General features: G+C 33.4%; 1 long non-coding RNA gene across 1 annotated transcript; it reads right to left on the bottom strand.

Moving 5' to 3' along the window:
* Nucleotides 1–3,320: 3,320 nt before the first annotated feature.
* Nucleotides 3,321–6,162, bottom strand: LOC112421388 (uncharacterized). Its single transcript, XR_003011691.2, has 2 exons — nt 5,777–6,162; nt 3,321–3,674 (listed from the first exon to the last, which is right to left on the bottom strand). It is a non-coding gene; the product is annotated as an uncharacterized lncRNA (long non-coding RNA).
* Nucleotides 6,163–15,378: the final 9,216 nt, after the last annotated feature.

The following is a 15,378-nucleotide window of genomic DNA, read 5'->3' on the forward strand; positions in this document are numbered from 1 at the left end:
GTTTGAATAGAAAAAACAGAGCATATGATACTGCTCATTGTTCAAATAGGAACATATTTCCAATTATACGGTAATATCAAGAGAATATGAACAAATGATGAAAAAGTAATGGAAATTGTGAATTTGAAGAAGCCTTGATGATAAAGGATAAATTGATGTTGATGATGATACTGCTGGTTATTGTTTAATGTTGGTTACTAGATTATAAAGCATTAACTAGGTGTGAATGATGCATACACAATGACTCTTCAGTTGTGTCCTTAAATATTTTGTTATTATTTGAACAGGAGGAGTATGATCGGCAACTTGCTGAGGCTATTTCTCAAGGGTCTACTATTGATCACTCTTTGACCTTCAACACTTGGAAAAAAGTTGCTGGCGACAAGAAGAAAGGAAAGCTCTATGGTCTTGGTAACTTAGCCGCTAACTACCGAAAGGGTAGTGTTGCATCAACCCTCAGACTAACCCTCAATCAGGGTGAAGGAACCTCCCAGCAGCCTGAGCTGACGCCAGAGATGCGGGAGCTTTTTCATAGATTGACACAAGAGCAGTTCACGCAGCAGATGGCAAGTCAAGCAGCCCTTGTGCAAGATATGATTAACCGCCAAAGATTATACGAGGAGCATCTGGCTCGGCTTACGCAAGCACAGGCTCAAGCTCCCTCCCACACTGGAGCGCCAATTTTAAGTCCGAATGTTGAGCCTTATCCCGTATATGAGGAGGACGATGTGAACGATGTGGATGATGTTGAGGATTGATGTTTTAGGTCCTTTATGATATATTCTCTTTTGGCTTTTATCTATATAATTTCTAGGTCTGTAATACTTGGGGAGGTTTCTTATACTTTGTGGCACAATTTCTACATATCTGATACTTATGGTGTGTAGTATTTAGTACAATTTTAATTTCAATGCTCCTAGACAATATTTTATATTTTATGTGTGCTATTACTTTATTTGCATTGTTTTATAAAATTATTTTAATTGCCAATAATTTTTATTATTAAAACAATTTCTAAAAAAAAATAAAAAATAAAAACGTTTATTTTAATTATTTTAATGATTAAATTTTAATATTTTAAAAAATAAAAAACGTTTTTTAATTTTTATAGTCGTACACAATTTGCCAGGGGTTAACCCTTGGCAAAGCGCCTGACATGTTTCTAAAAAGGACTGGCGTGCCACTGACACGGTCTGCAAAGGCCTGCATTGACCAGAAAATTCTGCACTCTATTAGACACATTTTGCCAGGGGTTAAGCCAGGGTTTCTGCCAGGAGCTCATTTGCCAGGAGCTAAAGCCTTGGCCTTTTCATTTGCGACGGGCGTATTTGCTGGTGATTATGCTCATGGCAAACATGCATTTGCCAAGGCTTTCTGCATTTTGCTAGGGCTTTCGCCCTTGGCAAAATGCAACATTTCTTGTAGTGATTCACGACTTAAAATGATGTTCAATACAGTTTTGTTTTTAAAAAAATCAATTTTAATGCAAAAGAGCAACACTGGAACAGAGGAAGGAAGGCCCAAGAGGATGATCAAAAAGCCTAACCGATACAACTGATCAGCAGCTGTTGAGCTTATCCAAACGAAGCTGGCACCAACTATTATCAATTCAAATAAGTTTTACAATTGTCCTTTTAATCTTATGGTCAAGGGGATGACATGTGTCCTCTGATCCTACTAGTAAGGGAATAACAGCTATAGCCACCCTATTTATGATAAGAATAATGAATGAATGAGACAGAGAAGAATTTTATTCTATCAATCATTTCACCCTTTTAGGCTTTCCTAGTAACTAGGAATTCAATTTTCTGACACAAGTCTAACAGACACACAATTTAGACCAACTATCCAATTAATACTACTAGATCCCAAATTTGAAATTAAGGGTTATCCTCTTGAAACGGATTCGGCCAAACTAACTTGGTGTCATTCTAAAACCTCTCACATCAAAGAGAATATAACACAAATTTATTATAAGTCATAGCATGATATATGAGGAGAGATGGATCATCTTAGTGAGAATAATCATTGGATAATAATATTGTGCGGGAAAACATTATATATTAAGGATTTTTAAAGAAAAAGGAGCATGATTTGCTTACACATCCAAAACGCTTTAAAGATTAAGGAGACAAATCTATTAGAACGGACAAGGCTGGGCCATGAGTCATATAACTCTTAACATTTTCATCTCTCTCGGCCATAATTTTCTCTATCATCACAAAATTTTGAGTTGGCCTTGCAATTGTACCCAATTAAAGTGAAAATATAAATAAGTGAGCCGAGTTGACATTGAAAACAATGTTTAATCGGATATCTTTGACCTTTTTCAACTTTATTGGCTACAATTACAGTAAAAACTCTAAATTTTACGACAATGATTAAACCCATGGGTGCAAAAAAAAAAATTGTAATTATATACATCACGGACAATTCTTTTCCATTTAATCGAATATATCTATTAATGCTTTGAAACATTTTGGGTGTGTATGTAAATCATGGTCCCTCTTATTTGAAAACCCTTATGTCATAAAGTTGTTATGCATAATATTTTTGTCCAATAATTATTCCTAACATTACGTGTCATCCCTCCTCCTACATAAGCCGGTGGCTTATAATGAATTTGTGTTGTATTCTCTTTATGGTGAAATGTTTAAGAACGCGACAAAATTAAATTAGCCAAATCGATTTCAAGAGGATAACCGTCAATTTTAAAATTTAGAATCTAGTAGTATTAATGGGATATTTAGTCGAATTAGTGCCTCACAAAGCAATATAATAGTTGTATTTTGGAACCCATCTATCCAAGAATTTAAGGTTGTTCCTACCATCCTTATTGAGTTTGTTGCCTACCAAATAAAAAAGACAACAATAAAAGCCAATAAAATAAAAGTAGAAAGAGAAATATTGCTTATCTTTAGTCTACTTGAATTACGATTATTCATCAACCTATTACACAAACACATAAAAACACAATAATTTGATCGTAAACCATTCCTCAAAGATAGGATTTTATAGAACTAAAAGTAATTATTTTGTGCGACTCATATTCAATTGCGTTTTGATAGACGCTTGGGAGTAGTGTAATTTAGAAGGTGATAAATAATAGTCACTCTATTACAAAGACATCGACATAATTGAAAAACTTTGTAATTAATTGGTTTATCATTTTGGTATTTTTTTCTTTAGTGATGGGTTTGTTCTTCAAACAAAATCATACAAACAAATTACATACTTCAAGAAATATTGTGATTATTAAATTTTAGTCTTCTATTTTGTTTTGTATAATCGTAAGTTATGTAAAATAATGCGATCAAAACTGAATAATATAATACTTGAGAACTAAAAGTGTGGACTAAAACTGGAATGCACAATTCGCATTACTTAACACTAATAGTGGAACTAAGCAAAATAATTAACCAAGATTAGTTATATAAGATAAGATAAGATGACAACGTTACCCATCAACAATGAACTCAGAATGGGTAACTATATAAATCACATGATTACTTGACTAGTTATATACCCTTTTGTATAGATAAACCATTCACTTTGATCATGAATATCAGCATAACCACCAGCAAGAGCAATTGATTGTTAACCATTATCTGACTACCACAAAAACCATGTCTGGTATGATATGATCATAAACAAAAAGTGTAACCATAACGAGTCTGATGAAAAAAAATGAAAGTAATAAGTGAAGGGCATGTCCAATTTATTGAAAGAAAACTGTTAGGAAACATGATATCCATGGAAGAACTGAAAGAAAACTCAAGAATTTTTTATTGATGATAAAAGTGAATGTTACAGATGATAAAAAATACCTTCTAGTGAGATGGTTAAAACTATAAACTACTATATGATTAATGCTAACTTGTAACTAACATATATCTCGAATAAGAACATAAGTAGATATCAATTGAGAAGCATGATTTAGTTACAAAATAATGTAAGAAAACTATAGTTTAATATTTAGAAGCATGGTTTAATTTTGTAAACCATGTTTTAACTTTGATGAAATCACTTTTAAAAAAAAACAACTTTGATAAAATCAGAAAAAGAGAGAGTAATTAAAAAAATCAAAAATCAAAAATAAAATAATTAGGGTTTTTAGAAGAGATTTGCGAGTTCAACATAGATCACACTATTGATGGTTTCACAATTCAAGTCATAGTATAGCCATTGGATAGTCACCAGATCTGAGTAGATCCGTCACTAAAACCATAAATTTGTGAAATATTAAACCATAAATTATTTTATAATTGACTTACTTTATACAAATCATCTAGATACCGTGTACTTTCGTTTTAATTTAAGAAATATTAAACCATAAAGTATTTTACAATTGACTCACTTTATACAAATTGTTCCAATACCATGTATCTTTCGTTTATATGTGTGTACGATAGAATCATAAATTATTTTATAATTAAATTGTTTATACAAATCATCTAAATACCGTGTATCTTACTACTGAAATCGAAATATGTGTTTAACAAGTCATATAATTTGACTTTTGTGCATGAAAAAACATGATCGAGACAACATATACCTTTAAAGATGATTAAAATAAACCCTCTAACAAAGATTAATAACCGAAGATCGATGCTACAGATAAGTACCATAGTTTTTTTTTTAAATCATTGATAAGATAGTAGTAGTCAAAAGTAAACAATTTAATTTAATTTAATTTTGGATGGGTAAAAAAAGAATGAATGAAATCTATCTATATAGAGATTGAATTGTAACAAACAAGCACACAAATGAAGCATTGCAAGTAATCATATGGCAACTCTTGGAACACTGTCACAACAATAAACATTTAAGGGCAATTCCATCATATTCACCAATTCATTATCCTTCTCAAACAAGGTCCTCCCCAAGTCTCTCATAAACATCCATAATTTATGGTTTAATAATTTATGATTCAATCATACACAAATATAAACAAAAAATACACGGTATTGGGACAATTTGTATAAAGTAAGTCAATTGTAAAATACTTTATGGTAAAATACAATTTGTATAAAGTAAGTAAATTGGTGAATATGACGGAATTTCCTTAAATGTTTTTGTTGTGACGGTGTTCCAAGAGTTGCCATATGATTACTTGCAACGCTTCATTTGTGTGCTTGTTTGTTACAATTCAATCTCTTTATATAGATAGATTTCATTCATTCTTTTTTTACCTATCCAAAATTAAATTAAATTAAATTTGTGAAAAATTAAATTGTTTAATTTTGACTACTACTATCTTATTAATGATTTAATAAAAACTATGGTATTTATCTGTAGCATCGATCTTTGGTTATTAATCTTTGTTAGAGGGTTTATTTTAATCATTTTTAGAAGTATATGTTGTCTCGATCATGTTTTTTCATGCACAAAAGTCAAATTATATGACTTGTTGAACACATATTTCAATTTCACTAGTAAGATACATGGTATTTAGATAATTTGTATAAAGAATTTAATTGTAAAATAATTTATGATTCAATCTTACACAATATAAATGAAAGATAGACGGTATTGGGACAATTTGTATAAAGTAAGTCAATTGTAAAATAATTTATGGTTTAAGATTTCAAAAATTAAAATGAAAGTACACGGTATCTAGATGATTTGTATAAAGTAAGTCAATTATAAAATAATTTATGGTTTAATATTTCACAAATTAAAACGAAATAAAAATTTGAATGATGTATATAATGTAGAAAGAGAGAAATAAAATGACAGAAAAAAATGGGAGTTATTTGAGAGAGAGAGATGATACCCCAACGGATCTCTATGATAATTCATGTCAGCATTGCGACCCCTTGATGATCTATATCTACATCATATCAATTGGGTGTGGAACATAGACGAGACTGTTGATGTCTTGAAGATCAACCAGTCAGGTCAGATCTGGTTGTTTGTGTTAGCTATAGAGTTGTTGGAAGATCCACAAAGAGATAACACATATGCTACGAGGTGATGCACATGAAAATGCCATCTTAACTTCTGCAGATTGGGCTTTGCATACGATACAAATACCTTGATTATCACAAAGAAATTGTTGAGTTATTTCTTTGGAGATAGAGATATTGGAGAGAGAGAGAGAGATGAAAAGTGGATGTGAGAGAAAATGATGAATGCTTAATTGTTTACATAGAAATGAGTGATGTGACTAGACTATAAGGGAGCGTACACTTGAAATTATATTTTCAGTATATAATAATTGTTTTTTTTTTTAAGGATCAATATAATTATTGTTGTCGGTTGATGTATGTGGTTAGAGGAATATCAAAAGACTAATAATTTTATTTCATTAAACTGAAATATAACATGCAGCTTAAAATCTAAACGGTTTGATCTTCATCTTACAATTGAAACTTCAACTACTAGAAATTATAACAACTTGAATATTATTTTCAATAACGTGAGCATGTTAGTTCAAGGTTTTATAGTTAAATTTTTTATATCGGAGGAAGTGCTTGAGTGTGAATCATTCCACATAATCTACTTTATCCGGCTGCCTCCACCACCTTTTATTGTTCTTCATCTTTTAACTCCCTAATTTTTTTAATGTTAATTTTTCAATTAAAGGAAATCTTTAATGTGAAAATAAAGTAAAAATATTTAATGAAATATATTTATTAAATTAACAATATATTATCACTCAATGCATCCTTTTTAAAGTAATTAAAAGTATTTTTTTGAATTGAGGAAGGGTGAAATTTTTATTGAATAAAGAAACTCTAATGATCATTTTACAACCTCCTCCGAGGAATTTTAACTCAGTACCGTAAAGTTATAACTTTACAAGGCTAGATTCTTACTGCTGAACTAACACCTCAAGTGTAAGTAATTAAAAATATTTATGTTGTGTTTGAAATTTTTCAATTATTTTTAGGATGGTATTTAATAATAAATGTTTTCCATCTTTATTATAAATTATAATAATCATTTATTATTTTCTTTTAAAAGTAATTCAAATATTTAAAGGAGTCAAAGAAATATTTTTTAATTAATAAAATTATATTTTCTTCAATTAATAAGTATTTTCTAATAATAAAACTTCGGAGGAAATAAACCTAACACACGAATAAAGAAAAAAAACCAACAAAAACCAAATTATAAACACCAGTATCAAGACAGCCAAATCAATGTTTATAGAATGTTCGTAATATACAACAGCCAAATCAAGATTTAACTACTATTGTTCCTATTGTAGTTGAACTATTGCTATTATAATGAGATTTATCTTATTTTGAAATTAAAGATTTAAATAAAATTATAATTACAACCGTTTAAATAAAAGGTATAGTATGTAGGAAAAAAATAGGACTGGTGCTAGTCACACCCCAAAAAAAATAAGTTACACCCTAAAATGACTAATATACCCCTAAGTTGAACATAAGTAAACTTAATTTACATTAACCTAAATTGAATAAGTAAACTGAATTTACATTAACTGAACATAAGTAAACTTAATTTACATTAACCTAGATTGAGTAAACTGAATTTACACAAACCTCTTATATCTAGATTGAACGTAAGTAAACTAAATTTACATTAATCTAGATTGAACATAAGTAAACTAAATTTACATTAACCTAAATTGAACATAAGTAAACTAAATTTACATTAACCTAAATTGAACATAAGTAAACTTAATTTACATTAACCTAGATTGAACATAAGTAAACTTAATTTACATTAACCTAGATTGAGTAAACTGAGTTTACACTAACCTCTTATATACATGTAAAGTGAATTTACACTAACCTAGATTGAAGGTAAAGTAAACTAAATTTACATTAACCTAGATTGAACATAATAAATAAACTTAATTTACATTGACATAAGTAAACTAAATTTACATTAACCTAAATTGAACATAAGTAAACTTAATTTACACTAACCTAAATTGAACATATCTCATACCAAAACAAACAATAAACAAATAGAAACTCATTGAAAATGAAATTCATGAAATTCACTAACCTTTATGAATATAGTACAGATCAATAACAAAGATGTTGATTCAGATATTGGTTGCACATCTATGGTGATTTGTGGATGAAAGGGGGTAAGGGTTCAGAATGATCATAAAAGATGGGTTTTTAAAAATTTACATGAAGAGGGCAATTTTGGTATTATTGTTAAATTTTAAATAAATTTGGGTGTAACTAGTTTTTTTTGGGGTGTGACTAGCACCAGTCAAAAAATAGCCATCAAAATCTCATATTCCTTTTATATATTATTATAAAATAGATATAGATTAATGTGCTCTTTGATTTTTGGTTGGAATTCAAAACGAGCGGAACACAAAAACAAACGTACCTCAAGACATCTAAAAAGATATGAGAAAATTACATTTACCTCCTCTGAGGTTTCATTAAAAGACATTCGCACCCCCTCTAGTTTGGGAAAAACATCCACCTCCCTTAGCTAGGTTAACTCTGTTAGTCATAAGTTAACGATTGGAAAACCCTATGCTCGTTAATGACATTAATATAGTCCCCTTCTAGCTCCACCAATATAATTGTTGTGAATTCGATCGAAAAACACACCAATAACAACTTGATGTGTGGAGCAAGGGATAATCAAGCAACCAAAACAAAGTGTATGGAACAATTAAATACAAGCAAAAAGTAGAAAAACAACGGCGAGAAGAACACAAAAGAATTTGTTAACCTAGTTCGGTCCAAATTGACCTAGTCTGGGGGAGAGAGCAGCCCTCCGATCCACTATATGATGAGTACCATTACAAAGAGAAATCAATGGGTTACAAGAATAAGTCTCCCGCCTAATTCTACCCAAAGTCCCAGCCTCTTCCCGTAACCAAGAGACTCCAATCCTAATAGTGTTTCCCAAGGTGAATCAACCCACAAACCCTAGTGTTTGTTCCGAAGAGACAAACTCTATACAAACCCTAGTTTTGTTGTTGCCTTTCTAAACCCTTGTTTCAGCCCCCTCTATCTCTCTCTCAAAATAGTCTGATACAAGGTCTATATTTATAGTAAAAGTCTTGCTTAAAATCTGTAACAAATCTGCACCCAAAAATATGTTTCTGTTTTTTGCTGCCAGCGCACCATCGTGCCACGATGCGACCCCATCGTGCCACGATTTTTCCAGTGCCTTGCCTAAAAAATTGAAACCTCCATCGTGCCACGTTGCCCAGCGATCGTGCCACGATTCTGCATAAAACCTGATTTTAAGTTAACTCTCACAATTCTCCACCTTGACTTCAAATCAGTGATGATGTCGATCATCAACCTCCTTGCTGCTCAAACCCTTGCTTCCCACTATTCCAAGTAGCTCCACAAGTTTACACCTTCAACCTCTTCAGCCATCGGAATATCTTCTGCCTTCTCGAAGATGCTTGTAGTTCAACTACGCTAGGAATTTCAGGTAGTTCTACAAGACTATACCATAACCTCTTCAATACGAGATATCTCCCGCTTTCCTTGAAGATCTACTTGTACCCAATCACCCTTGGCTTTTAGAGTAATCCACAAGTATACACCTCAACCACTTCAGCCATCAGAATATCTTCCGCCTTCTCGAAGAGTCCTTGCAGTCCAACTACACTAGGAGTTTTAGGTAGTCCCACAAGCTTTCACCATAACATCTTCAACACAGAACATCTCCTGGTTCCTTGAAGATCACCTTGCATCCAATCACCCTTGACATTCTTTTAGAGTAATCTCGCAAGCCGTGCTACACATTCTCCAACTTCATGAAGAAATCCCTTGCTCACCATAGAGCATAGCACCCAAGGTTTTCATAGTCGTACCATTACCGGTGTGTTCAACTCCACCTCACGCTGAGCGTACTCTACCTCAACTAGAAAATGCGTACATCCCACTATGTCTTCAACCTTGAAACTCCACCTCAACAGGTAGATCATGAGTATTCTTACCACCGCCTCTCCAGGCTGACGTTGAGTGTTTAACGTCTCTCTAGACGACCACCGCTCCACTAGGCATCAATCCCAAGGTGAGACACATCACCTTCTTCATCCTTCAAACAACACCACACCATCAGAGCACCTGCATCCTCATAACCCTCAGAGACAATTTGTGCGGAGTTACCATTAATCTCCGGAAAATCCTTCTTGAAGTGACCCATCTTGTGACAGTTAAAGCATTCAAACCTTGACTTGTTTCCACTCTTTCTCCGGTTACCTCTACCTTCACCATTCCCTCTTGAGACACTTAGGCCCTCACCGTGTTCATGAGTCAAGTCCTTGGACTTAGTCAACTCCTTGGTTCTCAAAGCCACTTGAACTTCTTCCAAGGTAACAGTGCCTTCCTTGCCATAGAGCATGGTATCTTTGAACGATTCAAAAGATTTCGGTAGAGCACACAACAAGAGTATAGCTTTATCCTCATCCTCAAGTCGCACCTCAATATTCTCCAAGTCATCAAGGATTTTGTTGAACTCCGTAAGTTGCTCCATGATGGCCTTTGACTCTACCATCCTGAATGAGTAGATTCGTTGCTTTAGGAATTGCCGATGAGCCAAAGACTTTGTCATATACAAAGATTCCATCTTTTCCCACATCGATGCCGCGGTTGCTTCCTTTGCTACTTCTCTCAAAACTTTATCTCCGAGGCACAAGACAACGGCACTCCTGGCCTTGTCCACCATCTCAGTCTTCTCCGCTTGTGACATGGTGACCGGTAACGAACCTTCACCCTTCAAAGCTTTCTCACACTTTTGCTGTATTAACACCGCTTCCATCTTTACCTTCCATAACCCAAAATCGTTATCTCCGGTAAACTTCTCAATATCCCACTTTGAACCCATGGTACTTAATTATCCTTCGACCCTTGCCCCACGGTGGGCGCCAATTGTTGTGAATTCGATCGAAAAACACACCAATAACAACTTGATGTGTGGAGCAAGGGATAATCAAGCAACCAAAACAAAGTGTATGGAACAATTAAATACAAGCAAAAAGTAGAAAAACAACGGCGAGAAGAACACAAAGAAGAGAAGAACACAAAAGAATTTGTTGACCTAGTTCGGTCCAAATTGACCTAGTCTGGGGGAGAGAGCAGCCCTCCAATCCACTATATGATGAGTACCATTACAAAGAAATCAATGGGTTACAAGAATAAGTCTCCCGCCTAATTCTACCCAAAGTCCCAGCCTCTTCCCGTAACCAAGAGACTCCAATCCTAATAGTGTTTCCCAAGGTGAATCAACCCACAAACCCTAGTGTTTGTTCCGAAGAGACAAACTCTATACAAACCCTAGTTTTGTTGTTGCCTTTCTAAACCCTTGTTTCAGCCCCCTCTATCTCTCTCTCAAAATAGCCTGATACAAGGTCTATATTTATAGTAAAAGTCTTGCTTAAAATCTGTAACAAATCTGCTTAAAATCTGTAACAAATCTGCACCCAAAAATATGTTTCTGTTTTTTGCTGCCAGTGCACCATCGTGCCACGATGCGACCCCATCGTGCCACGATTTTTCCAGTGCCTTGCCTAAAAAAATTGAAACCTCCATTGTGCCACGATTCTGCAGAATAATGCTTAATGATGCCAATATTCTTGATGACACTCCGACCAAGCCTCCCAGTCAGAGGTCACCACTTTTTGCTGTTTTTTTTTTTCCGCATGTGCATGGTACTTTCCAAATCCTAGCGATTTTGTTTCCCCTGTCATTTGTTGTTGTTTTTAGTTACGCTATGCATTATGACAAAACATATACTACCGGAATATGTCCGGGAAACACAATGGGGTTCTACTTATTTCTTTTAGAATTTTTAAACATAATCAACACTTCTCTCTCTTCTATTTATATTCTCTCTCTTTTAAACCAAACAACAACTCAAATCTACTCTATTTCTCTTATCTTTTTCTCTTACTATATTCTCTCTCACCTATTTCTCTCTTCTTAATTTCTTCTCATAATTAAACACACCCTTAGAGAATCCAAATCGTTCTCAAACATGCATCATACATTTCCTTGTTATCATATCATCAAATTTTTAAGGGCTTTGTTCTATTAACCAATTTTGGTCTAACAATTGATTCCAACTTAAAAGTAGAGCTATAAGTAGATTGAACTGTTTTTTCCATTCAGATGAGTATGGTGATCTCTGGGGAGAGGCGATTTAGTGGGGTCTCCCTTAAGATGTCTCTATCATTACTGACTTTTCTTGTGGTACTCATCAGAAACTTGGGGTCCAAAACTGTTCCAATTCAATAGTTTATGGCTTGAACATGGGAATATTGAGAGTATATTGACATAAAGCTGGGATAGGCCCGTCATATCTAGTTGGATGGCTTGCTATCTCAAAGAGAAGCTCAAAGCTCTAAAGGGGGTTTTAAAAGATGGAACAAGGAGGTTTTTGGGGACTTGAATTGGAGGATTAAGTTACAAATGGAGGGATCTGAATTTGAAGGTGACGAATGCATCCCTCTATGTTCATGATAACACCTCAGTATTGGGGACTATTGCCTTATTTTATTAGTGGGCTCTCTCTATAAACTAGTTACGGATAAGATTTCGCCAAATCAATCAACAATTATTAGAGGTAGTCAATTGGTGGATGGAGTGGTGGATGTTAATGAGATCATCATTTGGCAAGAAATTCCATAAGGGAGTGCCTTAATTTAAAGGTGGATTTTTAAAAAAGCTTATGACTCTGTTAGTTGGAGTTTTTTTTATTATATGATGTGAAGGTTTGGTTTTGGAGAGAGGTGGTGTGGGTGGATTAGAACATGTCTTTTTTGCGGAAACGTGTCAATTATGGTAAATGGAAGCTCGAATGAGGAAATCAAAATTCATAGAGGATTTTAATAAGGGGACACTTTGGCTTCTTTTCTTTTTCTTCTAGTTGTGGGAGGCCTCAGAGCGGCAGTTAGGACAGAGGATGAGCATAGTTTGTAATCTTGTTTCAAGATTGGTAATGGAGGCTTGTCAATATCTCATCTCCAGTATGTGGAGGACACCATTTTTTTAGGAGACACCTATTTGTCAAACCTATGGACCCTAAAGTCTATTCTTCAGTGTTTTGAGTTTACCTCTTGTTTGAAGGTTAATTTTTCTAAGAGTCATGTAACGAGGGTAAATGTTAGTGACGAGTTCCTAGGGATAGTAGAGTGTTTTCTTCAATGAATAGTGGGATCTTTACCATTAATATGCCTAGGATTACCTCAAGGGGCTATCCTTTATCATGGTAAAACTCTGAGGCCCCTGTTGGATACTATCTCTCGAAGATTGAATTTATGGGAAAATAAATATGTTAGTTTAGGTGGTAGAGTGTGTTGAACCAAAATGGGTTTTGAATAATGTCTATGATATTTTGATGATAACAAAGTATGAGAGAAAAATTTAATATGCTAGTCTGAGTTCAAGTGTACAACACCATAGAATTAAATTTTGACTCTCAAACTCAAGTTTTGGTTCTGATATATCAAGACTCTAAACGCAATGGAAGTCATCTAATACAAAAGAGAAGCATTGGTGACTTCAAACAAGATTTCAAGAAAGGTAAACCCAAAAGTCAAAGCTCTGATCACAAGAGAAATTTCATCTTGAAGCTTCTGATGGAATGTCACTTCCAGACTCTGAATAATACAATTTGTTTTCTTCTGACCACATGTAGAAACAAACAAGAAAATACAAAGACGAAGATAATGTAATAGATCATTCTATAATAAGAAAAGGATACTACTCAACGACATTATCCATAAGAGGCAAAGTTTCAACGACTTTGATCAAGCTTTTCAAGGACTTGACTAATATGTTGGCTCCTCTTCAACAATGGCTCTATTATTCTCTCCTATATAAGTACATGAACAATTGAAGAATCATAACAAACTTTTATCATTTTACAAGTGCTAATACTTTGTCAAATTCAGAAGTGCATTAACACGTAGAAAAATTTATTCAAACCTTCAATCCTAGAATTCATTAAGTGTTCAGAAATGACTTGTTCTTTAAGTTAATTACACTTCTGATTGTATATTAAGTATAAACATACTATCTTTTATTTGAAAAATTATGATTGTAAAAGTCCTCCTATGTGAGGCAAGGAAGTCTCTTAGTGTGTGTTTGAGAAAATTGTAATCTTGTGTGATTATAGTAAAAAAAAAATCTTTTGAAAGTGTAAGGGACTAGACTAACCTCATATTATGGGGTGAACCGGGATAATTGCTTTTGCTCTCTATATATATATTTCTCTATTTGTGTTTATCTTTATTTTGCTAATACTTTGTTTTTTATTAGACTTTGATGAAGTTATGATAAACACTTAGAAAAGTTTTTAAAAATTTTAACATAATTCAACCCCTCCTTCTTGTGTTTTACTTCCCTTCAGTTGGTATCAAAGCACCTAGTTTGTTGCTTTAACGCTTAACAATGTAACATATTAAGATCCTGAAAAAAACATGTCTATTGATACTGTTGATGCTTCTAATGAAAATTCTGGTAATCATGATGTGAGTCATGAATACAACAACACAAATTCCACCTCGGAAAAAAATTTCTTACTCAACTAGGCCTCCATCTTTCAATTGAGATGTTGAACAATTTTTTTGGTGGAAAAACAAAATGCATAGTCATATTATTGAGAGAAATGATATTTGTACAACCATTTTATGACAACTTTTTAACAACTTTATCTCTCATACTTACATTATATTTTTATTCTCTCTCTATTGTTTCGGACCAATAAGAAAAGAGAAAATGAAAGTTGTCATCAAAGTTGTCACATATGATTGTACATATATCACTACTCTATTATTGATGTTGATGTTGAACTTTGGGATATCATTGAGGATGGTATTAGATTTCTAGTAAACTTTGAGGTTGTGGTTGATCATAGAAATAGTGTAATTGGTGCTCAAAAAAGATTTACAGAAAGCATCATAGAGTTCATGGTATTTTGGTTAAAACTCTTCTTTATTCAGAGTATAAAATTGTTGATAAATCTACCGGTAAGAGTATTATTTTTTTGTCTCTCTAGTCTAACTATGAGGGAAATCAACAAGTGAAGGAAGATAAGACAAATCTTATAGTCCAACAATATGAGTTGTTCATAATGAAGGATGATGGCGATATTGAAGCCATGTATCAAGGTTTCAGACTATGGTCTCTCGTCTGCAAGTTCTGAATAAGAGGTATACTACAACAGGCCATGTCAAGAAGATTCCGAGAAGCTTGCTTTCCAGATAAAGACCCAAGATCATTGTTATTGAAGACGCAAAAGAATTGAACAAGCTTGGATTGGAGACTCTGATAAGCTCTCTAGAGAGTCATGAGATCGAGCTATTAGGGGACAAAAAACCCAAGAAGTCTAAGATTATTGCTTTGAAGTCAAAGGGTAAATCTGTCAATGGACTTCAAGCTGTATAATCTGAAGAATAAGCTA

This window comes from Medicago truncatula, chromosome 4 (genome assembly GCF_003473485.1).
Source record: "Medicago truncatula cultivar Jemalong A17 chromosome 4, MtrunA17r5.0-ANR, whole genome shotgun sequence".
NCBI lineage: Eukaryota > Viridiplantae > Streptophyta > Magnoliopsida > Fabales > Fabaceae > Medicago > Medicago truncatula.